Raw genomic sequence first — 22,150 nt, 5'->3', positions numbered from 1 at the left:
AGTCTAGTGGTTCAGCCTATGCTATACGAGAGGGTTAAAGCAGCTCAGGGTGATGATGCATAGTTAGCAGAGGTGATGGCTAGAATGCGGGATAGTCAGGGAGAAGAGTTCAGCATATCAGATGATGGAGCCCTACGATTTTGTGTTAGGTTCTGTGTTCCTGCAGAAATCGAGATCAGGAGAACTATATTAGAGGAGGCTCACAAATCCCTTTACACCGTACATGCAGGTAGTACTAAAATGTACAGGGATCTACGAGAGTACTTCTGGTGGAGTGGAATGGAGAGAGAGATAGCTGAGTTCATCCAGCAGTGCTTGACGTGCCAGTAGGTTAAGGCTGAACACCAGAGACCAGTAGGACAGTTGCAACTATTGTTTATTCCAGAATGGAAGTGGGACCATGTTTCTATGGATTTTGTCACGGGGTTACCACTAGTGCAATAGGGGCTGAATGCGATTTGGGTGATTATAGATCGTCTAACAAAGACTGCCCATTTCATCCCCATTAAAGTCAGTTATTCCAAGGACGAACTGGCAGAGATATATGTTCAAGAGATAGTTCGCGTCCATGGTGTACCGATATCCATAGTTTTAAATTGAGATCCTCGGTTTATTTCGAGATTTTGGAAAAGTTTTCAAGAGGCTATGGGTACATAGTTAGCATTTAGCACTACTTTCCATCCCCAGACAGATGGTCAGACTGAGAGGACAATTCAGACCTTAGAAGATATGCTTCGTGCGTGCATGCTGGACTTTGGGGGTAGCTGGACCCAGTTTCTACCACTAGTTGAATTTTCCTACAATAACAGCTAGTAGTCTAGTATCGGCATGACTCCATACGAGGCATTGTATGGCAAGAGATATAGTTCTCCTCTCTTCTGAGATGAGGTAGGTGAGAGATGAGTTTTGGGTCTAAAGATCATACATCAGGCTTGTGAAAAGGTCCGACTAATTAAAGAAAGAATTAGTACCTCACAGAGTCAGCAGAAAAGTTATGCAGACACACGCCGCCGAGAATTAAAGTTTGAAGTGGGAGATCAGGTATTCTTGAAAGTAGCTCCTATGAGAGGGATTATGAGATTTGGGAAGAATGGCAAGTTGAGCCCTAGGTATATTGGCCCTTTTGAGATACTAGAGAGAAGGGTCAGTTCCCTACAGGCTAGCTTTGCTGCCAGTTTTATACAGAATACACGACGTATTTCATGTTGCTATGTTGAGGAAATATGTCCCAGACCCGTCCCACATTATTAACTATGCAGAGATAGAGCTTAAGGATTCATTAGTTTATGAAGAAGCACCAGTACATATATCAGACAAAAAGACACAAGAATTACGCACAAAAGAAATTCAGTTAGTAAAAGTTTTGTGGAACAATCACGCTATAGAGGAAGCTTCTTGAGAACTCGAGGAGTAGATCGGACAAAGATACCCGCAGTTGTTCCAAGAGGTATAGAAGTAATTAGGTAAAGTATAATAGTTAGATAAGTTTCTTTTGCAGGTACATGTATGGATTTAATGAGTAGATAGTTTTTAGTTTTATTTATTTAATCTCCCAGAACATAGAATGTAACCACGGTATTCCTTCGCCATAAGTGAGGACAGATAATAAAATAAGTAGACCATTTTGCCTTTAAAGAATGATGAGATATATGAATAGTAAATTTCGAGGACGAAATTTTATAATGAGGGGAGAATGTAATAACCCAAAGAATTTTTAGCATCTCGTCAACGAACACAGGAGATTCGTTGACGAGGATATAAGAGGAGCTCGTAGACGAGGAAAGGTTTCGTTGACGGGAAAATACCGAGAGAGGTTTTTGGGGCAGTCTGCAATTCGTCGACGAGGGAGGAAATTTGTCGACGAAATTCCTTAAAAACTCGTCAATGAGATGACGCGTCTCGTCGACAAATCCAGGGCTATAAACAGTGAAAACCAGGATTAAATTGCAGAATTTGGCGCAACAATCACTCTCTCTCTCTCTCTCTCTCTCTAAAACGCCTCACCCTCCTTCTCTCTTCGATCTTAGTCCCGTTTCTCACCGGATTGAAGATCCTAGGCCACCACGACGCTCCTGGCGAAATTCTCTGCAAGTCTGCTAGAGCTGATCACGGGAGAAGTTTGTTTGGAATTCATCCCAAATCCAGGGTAAGGCATTTTATTCAGATTATGGCTTCCTTTTAGTTGTAAGAAATGTTATAGGTAAGGAAATTCCAATGTTTTGTTTTTGGGGATATTGTTTTCAGGATGTTGAGTTAGGAACCCTGCGGGTATAGAGCTAGACTTTTATAGGGGTTTTTCAGATTTAAGGTAAGGGAAATATGCTATGTTAGCAATTTTAATATGTATACAGAAGATTATGAAAGTATATAAACAAGCATGTATATCATATTATTTTCCAGAGAATTATGAATATTATTTTTATAGTCAAATGTGTGGCATGAGTTTATTACAGTACCATATATATATATATATATATATATATATATATATTACAGTATTACAGATATACATATATTCAGATATTTCAGAATATTAGAAATGAATGAGACTTACAGTATTTTTAGAGAAAAACATGATTTCTAGACCATAACACTCAGATAGTTTATTAAGACATATTATACAGTGATATCATCAAGATGCTGCAACAGATATACAGAATAAACAAATATTATATACAAAACATACAGATATTATGTAACGACCTGCTATTTAAACGGGTTTTTTTTTTTGTTTTTTTTTTATACTATGACATTTAACATGCTCTGATACCATACTGGATTAAATCCAATCATCAACCTAAGCAGCAAGAAGCAGAAATCAAATACATGTAACCACATATAATTATATACAATACCAGAGTGCTAAAATGTTCCTAAAATATACATGTACAGTTGTTCCTCAAAATACGCTCAATTGAGTTAGGGCTATACAGAAATATTCCAAAAACATACTCACTCTCTACTGACAAGGCAGTACTGAGACCCCTCTATCTGCGAGCCTGGTCTGCTCGCCTACGGGGATCACCTAAAAAATGTTAAATTAAGTGGGATAAGCCAACGCTCAGTAAGACGAAATATGCTATTACTAATGTGTGGCAAATGAGTTACAATACTATGAAAATCTGTTTCTATATAATCATGTATAACTAGATCTATGAATAATATACAAATAACAGAAACCACCACCAATTCCATATTGCTTAACATATCTGTAATTTTAGGTTACTAGTCAAAATACTTCTAATGTACATAAGTATAATCTCTGTCTCTGCAAATCTATGTATACATAATAATAACTGAAAACTTCCCAGTGGATAACTGTGTGTCATGATTTAACCCCTCACGACAGGGTTATGCGGCCCGTAAACGGGATCTACCCTGGCTGGCCGACCAGGGTAAACCACTATACTCCCTCGGTTTGATTTGCCCTCCTCAACCTATATATGATGGAGAGCTTGTCCACGTCAGGGCATTATACGATCGACCTACTACCACATATTATCTGAATAGGTGGTTGCACTCTATAAACTGTATATAGCTACGGTACCGTACTCTATAAATTGTATGGTCCAACAGGGTCTGATACTATATAATACATCTCTATATACAACTATCTATTTTACCATGATTCTGTAATAACTGTATTAACCATGACACTGTCCCCCTACTGAGACGGGTCCTATACCTGTAGGGTTCTCCACTCAACACCCTGAAAATCATATATCCCAGAACAAAACATCACTATTTCTACGTCTACAGCATTTCCTACAACTACTCGAAAATCAAATTACGAATGAAAGACCTTACCCTGGATTTGGGATGAATTCCAACTTCGTCCCATCGATGATCTGCTCTGGCAGACTTGCAGAGAACTCCGCCAAAAGTGTCGTTGTGGCCTCAGATCGTCGATCCGGGGACTAACAGGGCCAAAATCGAAGAGAGAAGGGGGAAGGGTCGTAGGAGAGAGAGAGAGAGAGAGATAAAGAGAGAGAGAGAGAGAGAGGAGAGGGTTTGCAGCCGAATTTCTGCAATTAAAATCAGTTTAGGGCTATTTATACTGCGGGCTTCGTCGACGAGCCACGTCATCTCGTCGACGAGTCCTTAAGTAATTTCATCGACGAACCTTACCCTTCATCGACGAAATTCAAAGTAGCCCAAATTATTCTCTCGGTATTTTCTCGTCGACGAGACGAAACCTCGTCGATGAGGTCTTGAAGAACCCTCGACAACGAAACCCTTGTATTCATCGACGAGGCCTGAAAATTTCTTGAAACCCTTACTGCCTCCTTCTGTTCCTATTTCCATTTTCCTCCCTCTTTATTATTAAAATACTATCATTCTTTGGGTCACTACATATTATATACAAAGTATACAAATATTATATATATATATATTTTATACAAATATTACAGATAGTACAGACAGAAAGCACAGATGATACAGATAGATAATATATATATTTCAGTCAGATATCTCAGATAATATAGCTTAGAAATATAGTGTTATGGTTTTTTTTGAAATCATGTTACAAACAGTACGATGAGTATATATTTATATATGTATATAGTATCACATGATATCAAATCCCTGCGGAAATTACAGACAAATATATTTACAACAGAGCACGGTACCGTTGCTAGTACATAATAGAGTGCAACCACATAACTCAGATAGTATGTGTATTCCATCTAGCTGAGCCAGGAGAGATTGCAGTCTCCCCAGCGAGCTAGGTTAAGATGGCCGATTAGGCGATGTTAGAGTTTGGAGATTTTCTGGAGAGATTGCAGTAGTCTAGATTGGCAGATGTACAGATATAGATTGACTTGCCTGGTAGGCCAACTAGAGTAAGTCCAGCCTACGGGCCGCACAACCCTATCATGAGGGGTTATATCATGATATACAAATCCCAGGGTATAGAAAAAGTTCCTGTGTATAGATATATCGCACAGCAGCAATTTATAATATTATACTAATAGTACCTTCAAATAGTAAACTCAGATACACAGTCATATTTTAAAGATTACATGATAGATATATATATTCTGTACAATTTATTAGTTTTCTCATATTTCAGTATTATTTCATTATTTTAAATATGTAACTCAGCCGCCACACACTAGTAATAGCATATTTCCACTTACTAAACGTTGTCGCATCCCAGTGACTTATCATTTTTCAGGAGATCTAGCTAGGCGAGTAGATTAGGCTCGCGGGTAGAGGCTGACTTGAGCTACCCTTGTGGGAATGGTAGGTATTTTTGAGATAACAGTGTTTTGGGATAGTTCTCAAATTATAGTGACGTCACTGGGTATTTTGTATTGTAAATCTATTTCATAGTTATATAGTTTTCTGGTATTGTATTGTATATAGCAGTTCCCAATTTTTGTTTATCGCTGCCTAGTTTTGTATGACGTACAGAGTCTTCTCTAGTGCTCCTTTAGGCCTAGGATGTTATTAGTAGTATTTCAGAAAGATGATATTATGATTTACAGATAAGAAAAAAAAATGCTAAATAAGTAGTAGGTCGTTACAATGTCCGCCCACTGTTCATTAGTGCATACAAACTCAAGAGCCACATCTCCTTTTTGTAATTGATCACGAAGGAAGTGATGTCTGATTTCAATATGTTTAGTTCGTGAAAGTGAGATAGGATTTTTAGATATGTTGATTGCACTAGTATTGTCACATTTAATCAGTATCGTATCATAGTGCAATCCAAAATCCATAAGTTGTTGTTTCATATAAAGAGTTTGAGCACAACAACTTCCAGCCGCAATATATTCTGCTTCGGCTGTGGATAAGGCAACTGAGTTCTGTTTCTTGGAGAACCAAGAAACAAGAAATTGTCCTAAGTAGTGACAAGTTCAGCTGGTACTTTTTCTATCAACCTTACTACCGGCAAATTCAGCATCAGTATAACTCACAATCTCAAAAGTAGTATGCTTAGGGTACCATAAGCCTAACTCTATAGTTCCAACTAGATGCCTAAGGATTCGTTTAACTACTTTTAGATGGGATTCCTTAGGATCAGCTTGAAACCTAGCACACATACACACACTAAACATAATGTCAGGCCTACTAGCAGTAAGATATAGGAGACTCCTAAACATGCCACGATACAATTTCACATCAACAGGGATTCCTTGCTCATCTTTATCAAGCTTAATGGAAGAGTTCATAGGTGTACCAAGAATTTTACAATCTTCCATATTAAATTTCTTTAGCAAGTCCTTGATATATTTAGATTGCCATTTGAAAGTTCTATGTTTAGCTTGCTTAATTTGTAACCCTAAGAAGAAACTAAGTTCACCAATCATGCTCATTTCAAATTTACTTTGCATGCATTTGCCAAACTCATTACGCAACTCATCATTAGTTGCTCCAAAAATGATATCGTCTATATAAATTTGAATGAGGAGCATATCATCATTTTTGGATTTGATGAAAAGTGTAGTCTCAATTTTGCCACGGGTAAGCCCATGTTCTAGTAGAAAACCGCTAAGCCTCTCATACCAAACTTTAGGAGCTTGTTTAAATCCATACAAGGCCTTAGACAACCGATAGACATGATTTGGATATTTATGATTTTCAAAATCAGGTGGTTGTTCTACATATACTTCTTTATTATTATAGCCATTTGGAAAAGTGTTTTTAACATCCATTTGAAACAATTTAAAAGCAGCATAAGCAAGTAGCATACGAATGGCTTCTAACCTAACAACAGGAGCATATGTTTCATCAAAGTCAATTCCCTCCTCCTAATTATACTCTTAGGCAACTAGTCTAACCTTATTCCTAGTTACTACTCCATTCTCATCTTTCTTATTTCTATATACCCATTTAGTTCCAATAATGGTATGATCACTAGGCCTAGGAACTAGAGTCCACACTTTGCTTCTTTCAAATTAATTAAGTTCTTCTTGCATGGGCATCGCTCGAGACTCATCTTCTATGACTTCTTTAATGTTTTTAGGCTCTTCTTGGGATAAGAAAGCAAAATGATTCACTAGATTTCTCAAGGAGGATCTTGTGGCTACACCACATGACCGTTCACCTATGATTTGATCTATAAGATGATTTCTAATAAATTTCCAATCTCTAGGCAACTCCTGATTTTCATTATCTTCAGATGATTTTTCATTTGCTTCTAGGTTTTCACTTGCATTGTTTTCAATGGATAATTTATCTAAACATTTTCTAATATCAATATCATCTTCATCATCTTTTTTAGAAAATGGATTAGGTTCATCAAACACAACATGAATAGATTCAATGACAGTCAGTGTTCTTTTATTGAAAACCCTATATGCTTTCCTATTCAGTGCATAACCTGGGAAAATACCTTCTGAAATGAAGAATAGCTTCCCAAGAGGGGGGTGAATTGGAAATCTTTTAATTTTATTTGATTTTTAAGTTTTCTAATTTTAATAACCCAGCAAAATACAATATATAACAACACTTAAGAAAACTGGAATTTAAAATAATAATTCAATCAATGTAATCAATCAATCAATAACATTTAGGCTTCCGTTGCTTTCCCTGTAACCTTTTATTCTTTCACTTTACTTGATTAAGATTTCCTAAAATTAACCAACGTACTCCCCTTTTGGGTTTCCGCAAAAGATTAATCAAAACGTACTTTCTATTGATCAAGAACTTAATTTAAATCCTGCAACCTGCACTCATAAATTTTATAACAAAAGCGAATAAAGTATGTAAATTAAAGTGGAGAGAAGGAGACAAGAGTTTTTACGAGGTACGGCTTCAACACAGCCTACGTCCTCGCCTTTGGAAAAAACACCAAAGGATTTCACTATCTCAGTTCCTTTACCTGGTGGAACAATACCAACTTACAATGCACTCCTTCAATTAGGCTAGAGCCCGCCTCTCCAAATAACAACCCCTTATTTGGTTCAACGATTCAACAACTCAGAATTCTTTAAGAAAGATAACGAAGGAATATGTGTACAAAAGAGAACTCTCACAATATAGTGAATTAATACACCAATCAGCTCACTTTTTACCTCAAAGTAATTTAAATATAAGAAATTTCAAGCTCAATTACTTGGTATGGATCATCAAATAATTTTCCAAAGAAGATAAAAATTTTGATCGTTGGAAAACTTAATTTCGGAATGTAAATCAATTTCAGATCAGAGAGTTTATCTTAAAAGAATTTCAGATCCTTTGAAAACAAAATTTTGAATACTTGAAGATTAGTTGATCTAAAACCTTTAAAACAAAAATTACTTTGATCTAAAAGTCTTTGAATATCTCTAGATCAGAAAAGTTGTTGAAAAACACTTGATCTGGAAACTTTAGAGGATTTCTCAATTTCAAAATTCTTTTGAATATTTCATCAAAGTTCTTTCTCTCTTTCTTTGTACTTTCTTTTCTTTTATTTAAAATGTTTGAGATTAGAACTATTTATAGAGTTTTTTGAAATCATCCATTACTTCCAAAGATTCCTAAAATTCATTTCCAAATATTTTGAAATAAATATGTTTAAAAACATGGTTTTAAAAATCTTCTCTTTTTAGGCCTTTTTTATTTATTAAAAAAATACTTTTTAGAGTATATATGTTTTAAAATATATATTTTTGATTTTCCAAATATTTTGAAATAAATATGTTTAAAAACTTCATTATTTCAAAAAATTTTCTTTTCTTAAACCCTTTCTTTTTATGGATTTAAGAAATATTCTTTAGAGTATATATATAAAAACATATTTTTGAATTTTTATGAGCTTCAAATTTCTTTATACTCAAGATTTACTTTGAAGTACTTACATTTGAGAATATCCTTAAAAGTATAATCTAGTCTTCAAAACTTGTTCTTCCACCATCTTTATAGTTGCATTCTTTCCTTTGAACTTTTCACAATATGACTTCATTCTTCATGCTCTTTGTAATCCATGAACTTTCTTATACACTTGAGCTCTGTTATTTTCCTGAACACTTTTACTTGAAACATATTAAATATATCATTGATTTGTTATCATCAAAATAAGAATTGTAAGCCTTATTAGACCAACACCTTCATCAGATTTAGAGTCAAATTTCCCTAGGTGTTCATTATCCCTATGCACAAAGCATTTACAACCAAACACATGAAAATAGGAAATATTAGGTTTATGGTTGTTCCACAATTCATAAGGGGTTTTATTAATTGATGGTTTAATTAACACCCTATTCATGACATAACATGCAGTATTTATAGCCTCGGCCCAAAAGTATTTAGATAACTTATGTTCATTTAGCATAGTTCTACCCATTTCTTATAGTGACCTATTCTTTCTTTCTACCACTTAGTTTCATTGAGGTGTCCTAGGTTCAGAGAAGTTATGTGAAATACCCCTTAAGTCACAATAATTTTCTATGCCCTCATTTTTAAATTTTGTGCCTCTATCACTTCTTATATGAGTTATCTTATATCCTTTTTCATTTTGAATTCTTCTACAGAGTTTGGTAAACTGTTCATATGATTCATTTTTATGTGCAAGAAATAACACTCATGTGAATGTAGAAAAAGTCATCTACAATTACAAAAGCAAATGATTTACCACCAAAGCTTTGTATAGATTTACGACCAAACAAATCTAAATGAAGCATCTCAAGTGGTCTAGTGGTAGATATGAATTTCTTTTTCTTAAAGCAAGATTTTGTTTGCTTACCCATTTGACATGCATCACAAATTTTATCTTTTACAAAAGACATTTTAGGCAAGCCTGTTACTAATTATTTTCTAACAAGTTTTGATAATAAATCCATGCTAGCGTGTCCTAAGTGCCTATGTTATAACCAACTAGCTTCATTTACAGTAGAAAAGCATGTCACTTGTTGTGAAGCTAAGTTATCAAGAGAGACAATATAAACATTTTCATGGCGATCCGCGCCAAAAAGAACTTTGTGATCTGATTTATCTTCTACTATGCATTTATCATTCTCAAAAGATACTTTATATCCTTTATCACACAATAGGCTTATGCTAAGTAAATTATGCTTCAACCCATCAACCAATAAAACATCATCAATAGTAAGAGAAGAATTTTTACCAACCTTACCTACCCCGATGATGCGTCCTTTTGCATTGTCTCCAAATGTCACATATCCTCCTTCCTTGGTAATGATTGATGTGAACTTTCCCTTGTTGCCGGTCATGTGTCGTGAGCACCCGCTATCAAGGTACCACCTGTCCTTGGAAGAGGACGATCTTAGGCATACTTGCAAAATAAGCTAAGTGACTAATGCTGGTCCTCAAATTTTGTTGGATCCACGGGGGTTAGTAGCTGGATCACCCTTACCTACCCAAACTTTCCTAATTCTTACATGCTTGTTCCTAGGTGGACAATCGAATTGAATATGGCCAATTTGTTTGCATTTAAAACATTTTATTCAACACTTAGGGTCATTAGGAGGAACATGAGATTTCGATTCACGTGTGAAATGTCCTAAGTAAAGATTAGGTCGTCTACCATTTTCAACACCATTAAAACCAAGACCCTCTTTACTTAAGGAATTCCTTTGGACACCAAGTAATTTTTCAAAATTGCGTTTGCCTTCGGTGAATTTAAAAGCAATTTTGGAGCTATCCTCTAATTTCCTCTCAAGATTGGCAATAGTAACATCTTTTTCTTTCAAAATGGAAGCATGAGAGGTTTTTGCAATACCAAACAGTTTTGACCAATTTTCACATTTCTTTTTCATCTCATCATTTTCTTTGGTCATTTTACTCAACAGTTTAGATACACGAATATGTTCAAATCGTAATTCTCTAAACGTAGGCATGCAATTAGAATCACAATCATAAGATGAATAATATGAAGATAATGAACTAGAAGATGATACCTCATCATAGTGTGCCATCAAGCACAGATTAGCGACCTCTCAGTCACTGTGGTCTGATCCTGAGTCATTGCTGCTTAGTTTGTCCCATGATGTCCCAGCCTTCATGGCTTTCTTCTTTTTCTTTGCCTCCTTTTTGAGTAGTGGGCAGTTAGGCTTGATGTGCCCAACTTTGTTGTAATTATAGCATGTGGGAGCATTTGACTTTTCTTCTATTTTTCTAGACTCTCTATACTCAGATGTAGACTCCTTATATTTTCTTTATGGCTTTCTATTCTTCCTGAAAAACCTTCTAAATTTTATAGTTAGCATTGCCATATCATCATTAGTATCAGGTTCGCTACATTCACTAGATGAGTTAGTGGAGGTTTTTAATGCAATCACTTTCTTAGCCCCATTATGCTTATTAAGTCTCTCATTTATGGCTAATTCATAAGTGATTAGGGAACCTATCAATTCATCTAGAGTCATGGCCTTAAGGTATCTACCCTCAGCAAAGGTCGTAGCCTTGGCTTCCCAAACAGGAGGCAAGCCTCTAAGGATCTTCCTAATCATCTCATATGTGGGATAGGTCTTTCCTAATGCATGCAGTGAGTTTATGATGTGTGTGAATCTAGTGTACATGCTCTAAATGGACTCACTTACATTCATTGTAAAGGTCTCATACTCACTAGTCAACATATATATCCTACTATCTTTCACATCCCTAGTACCCTCATATGTGATCTCTAGTTTATCACAGATTTCTTTTACAGTAGAACATGTCATAATTCTATTAAATTCATTTACATCAAGACTATAGTTCAAAATATTCATAGTAGTGACATTTAAACTAACAGCTTTCATATTATCGTCATCATATTCTTCTTCCGGCTTAGGAATTCTGGTCGTGCCCTTAGTTTTCATAGGGACATAATTTCCCTTAGAGACAATCCTCCACACCTTCCAATCAGTATTCTGAAGGTAGATGTGCATCCTCTATTTCTAGAAGGTGTAATTAACACCACTAAAATTAGGAGGTCGTGTGGAAGATGGTCCCTAAGGGAAAGGCGTCACAAATTTATGAGCCATAAGTGATCTTTTGCAAAATAACAGCTAGTCTATGCTACATGGCTCTAATACCAATTGATAGCTTTACCATGATTCCAAGAGGGGGGGTGATTTGGTACTTTTAAAATTTAAGCCCTCGGTAAATCTCCTAACAACAGTATATTCACAACCCTATAGTCAATCTAATGCTAGTAATGCAAATCAGTTGTAATATGTACCAATAATTAAAAAATCAGTATAATACAAGTACCAGAAAGTAGTAAGGGAAGAGTGACACGCAGAAATATTATCGAGGTTCGGCCAATTGCCTATGTCCTTGCCTTGGCTAACAGGGAGAAGGATTACAACTATAATTGCTCACTTAAACGGGTGAAGCAGCACCTAAACAAACTAGGTCAATTATCACAGGACTGACCTCAACCTTTACAACCAATCCTTATCGGGCTGGATTACAACCCCCTCAAGTCTCGCCTAGAAATACAATTTTATTCTCTTAATCAAATGGTACAGTGATTATGCTTTCACATAAAGCAGATATGTACCCAGATACTCACATTCACATACATATCAAAGATATTGATATTGTGTAAGCTCAGTGATGCAAATTTTTGTGCAATCAACACACAATACAATATAATCCGTATGATGCTCAAGAGTGTTCAATACAAGCAATATCTTTGAATCTAAACAGAGTACTTCAATAGCCAATCAATATTCCAAAGATACGAATTAGATAATCAAATTAGTTCAAGAGAGTTTTCTTCAATGTAATGTGCACAAAACTAGTTTGAAAATATTTGCTTGTTTGGAAAAAATCTTTGCACAACAAAAACCAAGCTATTGGGCACTTGCAACAAGATGCAAATATCCTAAGCTTACTTGATTTATCTCACACAAGATAATATGAAAATCTGTGGGATAAACCTAAGCTAAACTCCTCAAAATCATTGTCTCAATCACACAAGCAAGTGGGAGTATTTAGCAAGATTTAGTAATCACAATCACACAAAATGAGCTCTCACAATCTCAGAATATATTAAAGGAATGGAAATTTGAGAGTATTTGGCCAAAAAGTGTATTTTCAAAAGAGAGGATTTTTTGGCTAATCTACTTGCTAATCACACTCTAATCTTGCAAATGAGCCCATATTTATAGGCACGGGTAAAATTATAACCATTTGGGATATGTTGGGAATAATTAAAAAAGTCCCAAATAGTTAAAATGCACTTAGCCCAAATTAACCATGTTTTACCGCGGTTAAAATAATTTTAACCCGCTGAGGTTCAGGTGGTTGAACCGAGGTTCGGTCACCTGACAAGATTTAGCAATAAAAGTCATTTAATTTAGTTCGTTCGCCTGGTTTTACGTTCGGTGACCCGAGTCAAAGTCAGTAGCATTGTTTCGTGACTTCGGGTGCCCATTCCTATATTCGGTGGCCCAAATCCATGTGTTCGGTCGCTCAAGGTTCTTTTTGAATTGAAATAGTTGATCACCCGAGTTGGTGGACTGTCCCTTTCGAGGGGTTTGGGCGCCTGTGGAAGGTATTTACATAATTGGTCGGTCACCTGAGAGCCCTGGTCAGCTGTTGACTTGTCAACAGTTTGGGCTCCAGAGGAGTTTTGAACCTCAAGGGTTCGGTCGCCGAGCTCTCTTAACATCCTGATATTTGTTCAATTTTAGGCACAAATTTAACACTCCTATATATTAAATGATATGTGTGTGAGTGTTGGGACCTAGAGTCATGTTATAGCCTTATTGAGCTTACCATATATCCTATATGCATGATGTGCAGGTAATATAAATACAAACCACATCCTAGGTTACTATTGCAGACCCATATTACAAACATTGAATTTACAAGTACAAAATAAAAGCCTTCAGGGTCTTCTAGTTGCTTCCAGTGTCATTCCTTGGGATGTTCATTTAAGCCTACACAAACACTTGACAATCATGAAATATCTGGGTATTTTTCATTATCAAAATCAGATGTGACCTATAAGGTCAACAATTACCAAGACAAAAATTATCAAATTTGTCAAAAGATGTTGCGAAGTGACTATCAATGTTTGTTCAAGTCAAAAGAGGATGGACCACCTTATCTATCCTTTCTTTCCTGCTGTCGGCCATTTGGCCCAGCATGTATTTAATATTTAAGTGTGAAAGGGAGTATTTTACACTTGTCAACCATTTGGAGCCAGGGTTGTATATTTTATTATTTTAAGTCTGTATCTTAGTTGATGGTGGTGGGTTCCCACACAAATGCAATCGTCCATGTGCTGTCACCTTTAATTTAAGTTTGTTGTCTTTTTGCATCAGCTGAAAATTATTGTAAGGAATCTTTGAAAATCTCCAAAGTTAAGTGGTTGATGGGGCCCAATGAGCACTCGCACTTACTTTGCGGATTCTAATTGATTTCAAGTCCGTCCTTTCCCGTCTATAAATAAGTCTTTCTTTCATTTGTAAGCTCGCACCAATTCAGGGGTTTCTCTTAAAGTAAACCTAAGACACCTTGAGCTCCACCTGAATTCTCTCTTCTCCCTCATCTTTTTCTACTCTTTCGTCCATAAGGTCTTCTATCATGTAAAGTGTCAATCATTACAACTTAAGTTGGTTTTCAAATTTTAATACAAATTTGTTTTGTTTAATTATTTTACTTATTCAATAAGTATGCTCTGCAGTTGCATCCTCTTGGATGATCCTCTGCATTAGAAATTGTTTGAGTATGTTTCTTTATCTATCTATTTGCGTGAGGGATAACTTTACAGTGGATACCTGTAACCTAGCTTTTGAAGCTTAAACTCATGTTCAACGAAACTGTAATGGGAACCTCTTCATATTACTTATTTTCTTGTTAAAGCGATCCTTGCGTTTTTGGTATCAGAGTCAAGTTCTATTCATCATCTTTTCAAAAAAATTTCTGAAAAATTGCATGATTTATTTCACTAAGCGTTGGTCAACCAGTGAAAATCTTATGGTCAGCCCGTAAGCCAGGAGAGCATGTAGGGTGGTCCTAGTGGTGGTCCCGATTAGGAGAAATAAAATCTACAAGACTAAGAAAAATTTAGAAAGATTATGGATAGGGAAAAATTTAGAAATATTATGGATAGGTTGGTTCAAAATATCAAGAAAACGGAAAAGTTTTTAAAGGAAGTAAAAATGGAACAAAAAGAATCCTCATCAAGCAAAAGATCAGATAAAAAATAAATTTAAATTTCATTAGGCAAAACTGGGAAAAGATTAGCAAATTGGAATGGTAAAGATTTACCTATGCAAGATCCAAAAGAAATCTGTAAAATGACAAGAACATAAGCTCAAGTAATTAAACAAAAGGGTTCATTAGAAGTAAATGAAGAATATTTAAAATTGTTAATAAGTCAATCTCCTTAGTTACGAATGAAGCTAGACAACAAAAAATACTTTTGAGTATAGAAGACCTAGAACCTTTTAGGATGGTCCAAGTAGGACTTTTTCCTTTAACAAGAGTATGACTTAATAAGACATTCTGTGTCTTACTTAGAGACGCAAGACATCATGAGTTCAATGATTCCATGTTAGGAATGCTAGAATCAAACATAGCCGAGGGTCCAATTTACTTTGAATGTTATCCAAATATTAGAGCAAATCTACATGATGAATCAATATACAAGCTTTTAACATTAGATATTCAAACAAAAAATTATAATATGGATTCAAGATCATCTAACTTAGAAATGATTTATAGAATTTATTACAATGTAACAACTTCAACAGTTTTTCCAAATGCGATAAAAGAAAGTCCAAAAGGTGAAACCCTTTTACTTCAAGTTAACAATGAAAGAACCTCGTTAGTATCTCAACCAAAGAAACTTCTTTGGCATTAGATTCAAACTGGGGGAGAATGGGAGTTTAACAATCTTAATGAAAATACTTATGAAAAAGTTAGAAGTATTCAAAAGACAATTGCTACAAGTATTATTCAAGATCAAACTGGTAATGTCAAAATAAAATTTCAATCTCTATTAACAAGAAGCAGAAGTGTAGGTCAATCTTCAAGATCAAATATAATAGAAGACTTAGGCAGAAAAAGTATTTCAAGTGTGTATACTGAACCCAATAGGCTTTACAAACTTAAAGGAATAAATTTTGAACTAGAAGTTCCTCAAGGATATTATTCTAAAGAATCTAATTCACCAACAATGTCTCAAGCTTTAAATGAAGAATAGAGAGAAGATTTAAAAGAAGAAAATCAAAGGAAAAATTTATTAACCATAAGCAAAAGGTTCTTGTTTATTAACTAAGAAATTACTCCATAAATATACAATAAGAAATTATTCTGGGTACACCATTTTTTACGTTGATATATCCATTTCAAGTTAATGAAAAGGGTATACATACGGAAATTGGTGGTCAGTAAGTTATGTTTGAATTCATAGAGAAGATGAAAGAAAAGGAAGTAAATACTTTAAAATACTTGGCAGTCAAAAGAATAAATTTGATTAAACAAAAGAGAAAACATATTAAACAATTATCCAAAGAAATTTATCATAAAAAAATAGAAGAAAGAATTCAAACTCCGGAAATCAAAAGTAAGATTGACCAATTCAAAGAAAAATTAGAAAAGGAAGTTTGCTCAAATTTACCCAATGCATTTTGGTCTAGAAAGAAGCATGTGGTACGACTACCGCATGTTAAATTCTTCAAAAGCTAGGATCTTGCTTAGGATCCCCTCCCTAACCAACGCTTAGTGAAATAAATCAATGCATTTTGATTATTAATCATGAAGGATTAAGACTTTGCAATGAGTTAAAGATACAATCTTAGATGAAAAGTGAATTTAAAAGAAATAAAAGAGAATTAGGAGATTTTTGTACTCAGTACATATGAAAAAATTCAAGCCCCATCAAAAGGACATAAGCATCATAAAAAGTTTCACAAGAGACCATCTAAGAAATATTATAAAAATTATGATAAAGATTATTATAAAAAGAAAAGGAGAAAATATTCAAGTTCTTTTAAACCTTCAAAAGGAAAGATAAAATATAAAGATAAAAGAGAAATAACTTGTTACAAATGTGGGAAAAAAGGACATTATGCAAAAGATTGTAGAGTCAAGTAAGAAATAAAAGAGTTAAATTGTGGAGAAGACTTTGTAATGAGTTAAAGATACAATGTCAGATGAAAAGTGAATTTAAAAGAAATAAAGGAGAATTAGGAGATTTTTGTACTCAGTATGGGGTTGAAAAAATTCAAGCCCCATCAAAAGGATATAAGCATCACAAAAAGTTTCACAAGAGACCATCTAAGAAATATTATAAAAATTATGATAAAGATTATTATAAAAAGAAAAGGAGAAAATATTCAAGTTCTTCTAAACCTTCAAAAGGAAAGATAAAATATAATGATAAAAGAAAAATAACTTGTTACAAATGTGGGAAAAAAAGACATTATGCAAAAGATTGTAGAGTCAAGCAAGAAATAAAAGAGTTAAATTGTGGAGAAAACTCAAAAGAAAAATAATCTCGTTAATCATAAGTAGCTTTTCAGAAACTGAATCAGTTGTATCATCTTCTGAATCAGAAGAAATTATTCATAATATTCAAGAAACTTAATCAGATTACTCAAAATCTTCATCAGAGATAGAAGAATGTAATGAAGAAATTAGGTTTTGTTTTTGCGATAAATGTTCAGAGAAAATTAATGTGATTACAAAAGAAAGTGAAGACATGCTTGAAATGATTGAATATATTGAAGACCTGAAGATTAGGAATAAATATTTGACAAAATTAAAAGAAAGATTAACTGAATAAAAGAAACCTAAGTCTCTTCCCCCCGAATTCCCGATCCCCCCAAGGGGGATTTTAGGGGGGTAACGGACATAGTAGAGCTAGAGTTGGAGCTGGACGGACATCCTCTCCTCCCCGCAGGGAGGAGTACAGGCTTCGCCGCTTGAGACCACCTTCCCAGCCGCTTGTTTGCACGTCCTTCTCTGCTCTCTTAACTCTACTAAGACTTTCATTTATGGAGTTCCCACTAATGTATACTATTTTGAATGCAGTTAGAGCACCTAATCATGTGTTTGCTTTACATTATCAAATGGAGATTGGGAGTTCAGATATGTGAGGAGAAGATATTAGCACCTCATATATATCCTTCAAGAAATTGTACCTAATTAGTCTAAAGATTCATCTGAAAAGAACTAATCGTGACTTAGATCTTTCACCTTATTTAATTACCAATTTCATTAACTTCAATTTGCTCTTCTCAAGAGAAACTTTTATTTTCATTAGGTCTTAAAAGATTTACACAAGACATAAATCTCGAGATCTATTGTAAAGTTACCTTTATTTGAATTAGCTTTTATTGGTATTCTTAAATTTTGGGAAAAGCACGCATAAAACAGAGAATTCTTTTTATCTTTAATTTTTAAGATTGTACGGATAGCCCTTCATATAGTTAGAATGACCTTTATTTAAGTGAATCATCCATTTGTATGCATAATCATTTATACTTGAAAAGTCTTGTTTATGCTAGAGAATTTTATCTTTATATTCAATTTTTTATTTTTTTAAAAAAGTATACAAGACATAACTTTAATTATTTTAACCTTGGGATATCCTATACAAGACAAAGAATTTTTTTCTTTATTTTGATTGATGGGGTTATGCTAATACATAAACTTCCATGGCATATGTCCTTAATCAACTTATTTATCTAATTAATTTATACCTAAGAAATCTTCCACAAGACAATGAATTTCCTTCTTTTTAATTACAATTTATTGGAGACATGCGCAAAACATAACTTCAATAGTTCGTTTATATATGTTTAATATGGATGAGATGAACAACTATTGAGATGAAAGAGGATTTTAATAGCTAATAAAAAAAATTTAGAAATATGAGATTTATCTAATTTTTATTCATTTTTTCTAGGGTTTATTGATTTTTAAAGGCTTTTCTTATTTTTTTATATTTTCTTTATTTTTTATGAAATATAAAATTTTACAATTTTCTCTAACTTTCTAATATTTCTAAAATCATAGCTACTTTTTTATAAAAAAATTAACTTATTTGGAAATAAATTTTAATTATTTTTTATATTTCTATATTTTAAATATTTCATTTTTATTATATATCTAAAAGAAAATGACTTAGTGGCCAAAACCAACTTTTATTCTTCAGTTAAAAAAAAAAAAATTTGTTGCCTTTGTTTTCATAAATTTAAGTGGCGATGTGTATTTAAACAAATTCACCCTTTTTCTTTTGAGTCGTCGTGCAATTTATTTTCCATCAACAAACCCAACTCGAGAGGCCAATGTTGACAGCATGCATGGCATGCTATAAAGCCAAAGTTCGAGAGAGATATTTGAGAATCTTTTAAGATTTTTAACTTTATTTTTTTTTGTTTAAAGGATTTTGAAAAAGTTTACATGGTATGTTTTATATTTATTAGATTTTAAAAATATATGCTATAATAGTATAATAAAAAGGAAACTCTCGTTTGTATAGAACAATTTTTTGTACAATGTTGGCTTTTAGAATAATCACACAAAAAAAAAAACTAATCAAGATAAAATTTTAATTTTAAATAATTTAATTCTTGGAGGCATGAATATGGAAGAAATACTCCTATGCAAGAAAGATGTATATAGAGAGGAATGAAAGAATGAACAATATAATGAAGACTCCAAATAATTGAAGGTTGATGCATTAACTCGATTGAAAATAAATAAATAATAGAAAAAAATAAATAATAGAAAAAATTGGAGGACCTAGGGTGTATTAAAGAAATAAGAACAAATAGCAACAATATAGAAAGTGTGTTTTCTCTTACCTTCCCTTAGAGTCCCTTTTATAAGTGAAATGCCCATCTTAGCATTCAATATTAGGAGCATTTAACTCCTAGGGAGTTATATGTCCTTAAAAAGTTATGTCCCTTCATTTCTCTTATTTAGTATGGAGTTGCCCCTTTTAATTATTATCCTTTATTAGATTTTAGGTTATACCCTTCAACGCCAAGGTGCCTCTTGGCCTTCATTATTTTATAAACTATTTTATCCCTATCAATTGCCTCCCACTCTGGAGTCCAAAAATCATTTTTAGGCGTAGGTTATTTAAAAAATGGAGACTAATCATTTTCCAAACTAAGTTGTTTAATTACCGAGTTGAATGAACCTCTTTAATCTGAGCAAAACTTATTGAGTTTAGGAAAACATTGTCGAGCCAAGCTCAATCGATCAACTTAGGCAGAATCACATAGGTGAGCTTGTGCACAAGCTTTCAAGCCACTTTCCTTTTTTTGTTTTCCCTCGAGACAAGCAAGATTTTGCTCCCTATTTTCCTTTTTTTTTTTTTTCAGTTGATTGCTACAACTAGGCCAAGCTTCCTTTTTTTTTTTTCTGGTTAATTGAAAAATGTTTGTTGAATGTGATCCACGCTCATCTGTTAATAGAAAAAAAACTCACTTGTTAAAATTAGCATAACTCACATTTTTCTATATAAGCAAGGCTCATCCATACATGATCATAGTTGATTAGTTGATATGAGCATAGCTCATCTATTGATATGAGTAGAGCTCGCCTATACATGAGCTCATCTGTCTATGAGGAGAGCTTATTTGTCTATAGTCGAAGTGTCACAGATGTGGATTTCTCAATGGCCAAGAGGAATCACCTTTGTCATTATCCTCCTAAAGTGTTAAGTAATCATACCTGTGTGGTGGAACCAAGTCTAGCCTAGCCTTGCAAATCCTTATCTATGAAAATAATCAAGTGTCTAACCTAATAGTCAAGTCTCATGACTTAACAGCCCTTGATCCAACTAGGGTCATCATTGATGAACCTGGACTTGAACGGTAAGGGAAATAACTTATATTCCACCAGTATTGAGGGTAACTCTTATCCCTTCAACACAACTGGGGTCTAAAATGACACCGCTTAATTGTATGGCCAGTAGTTAAAAATGACATACACCCACACTCTAAGCCAAAGTACTCGCACAATCTCATTCCCAAATGGATCCTCCATGGGGCTCCTAACCCCACAACGAAGCCCATAACACACCTCAAGGATGTTAAGAGCCTGCTTTGAGCGCTCTTTAGGGTTGCTTAGAAGCCATCAAGATACTAAGGGAGGTAGTATGTTCACTTGATATTCCTTCAGAAGCCAGCTTCCAAAGTATTCTCGATCATATACAAGTATCCACCAAGGATCTAACAATCATATATAAAACACCATATCATAACTATCTAGACTAACCGCAATGTCGCAGTAACGAAACTATCGATGTGATAACTACATAGTCGCATCCAAGTTAACCGACAATACCTCTAAGTCAATTATTATACACCAAAATCAGGCATTAGGATCACAGAACTCTGTGACCCTAACGTTTTTTCCCACTTAACCCATCAATGTCCTCATTGATGAAGATACACGAACAAATTTTAGCAATACTCACTGAACCCCAAAACAAAAGGCTTCAACCAACCACAAATTGAAACTCTTCATAGTAAGCAATATTGTCTCTGATCCCATGGTAGACTTGATCCCAATTTGACTGAAAGTCGCTCATAGCTCACAATAACACAAGGTCTTCAACCCAAACTTAAATCCAAATCGAATGAAACATCCCTTGATAATCACAGTCAAATCTCTAATCCAACCCAGGATTTTGCACGTCCAAGGCCACGACTCAACCGTAAGTTAACCGATAACCCGTATACCAATAGTTCTCAAGATTATGACAATCCCATGACTCAGATCAGTATTTACAACCTTACCTCTTAAAACCAAATTTTTACTATAGTTCCAAAAAGCATTCGCCCACCGGTTCTTGGCATAAACCACTTCCCAAAAGTCAAAATTAAGTTGAAACTACTATAGACTCATCTCAATTCAACCCTAGGAGCAACCGAGTTGAGATTTGATTTGAACAAGGTTCTGACATAACCCAATTCTAATACTATGTACTACACCATCTCTTAATGATTAATACAATCTCCAAGTTCCAAAACAACCTTAGCATCATGGAATAGATCTTATCTTTGAGGATCTCCAGGTCTAACCATCCAAACACTTGGTAGTCAACCAACCAAGTAATCATCAAGGCTTGAAACCAACAAATCGATGCCAATACTAGTTTGCACCCAAGATTCTTATAAAAAAACAACTCCCAAGATGGATCCACACCCTAGAATCTTTTTCCAAAGGCGAGTCACCGCCCAAGGAGTCTAACAAGTACAAATCCAAGGATGATTCCACCCCCAAGGAAACTCCA

This window comes from Malania oleifera, chromosome 13 (genome assembly GCF_029873635.1).
Source record: "Malania oleifera isolate guangnan ecotype guangnan chromosome 13, ASM2987363v1, whole genome shotgun sequence".
Taxonomy (NCBI): Eukaryota; Viridiplantae; Streptophyta; class Magnoliopsida; order Santalales; family Ximeniaceae; genus Malania; species Malania oleifera.
This window is presented reverse-complemented; position numbering follows the sequence as displayed.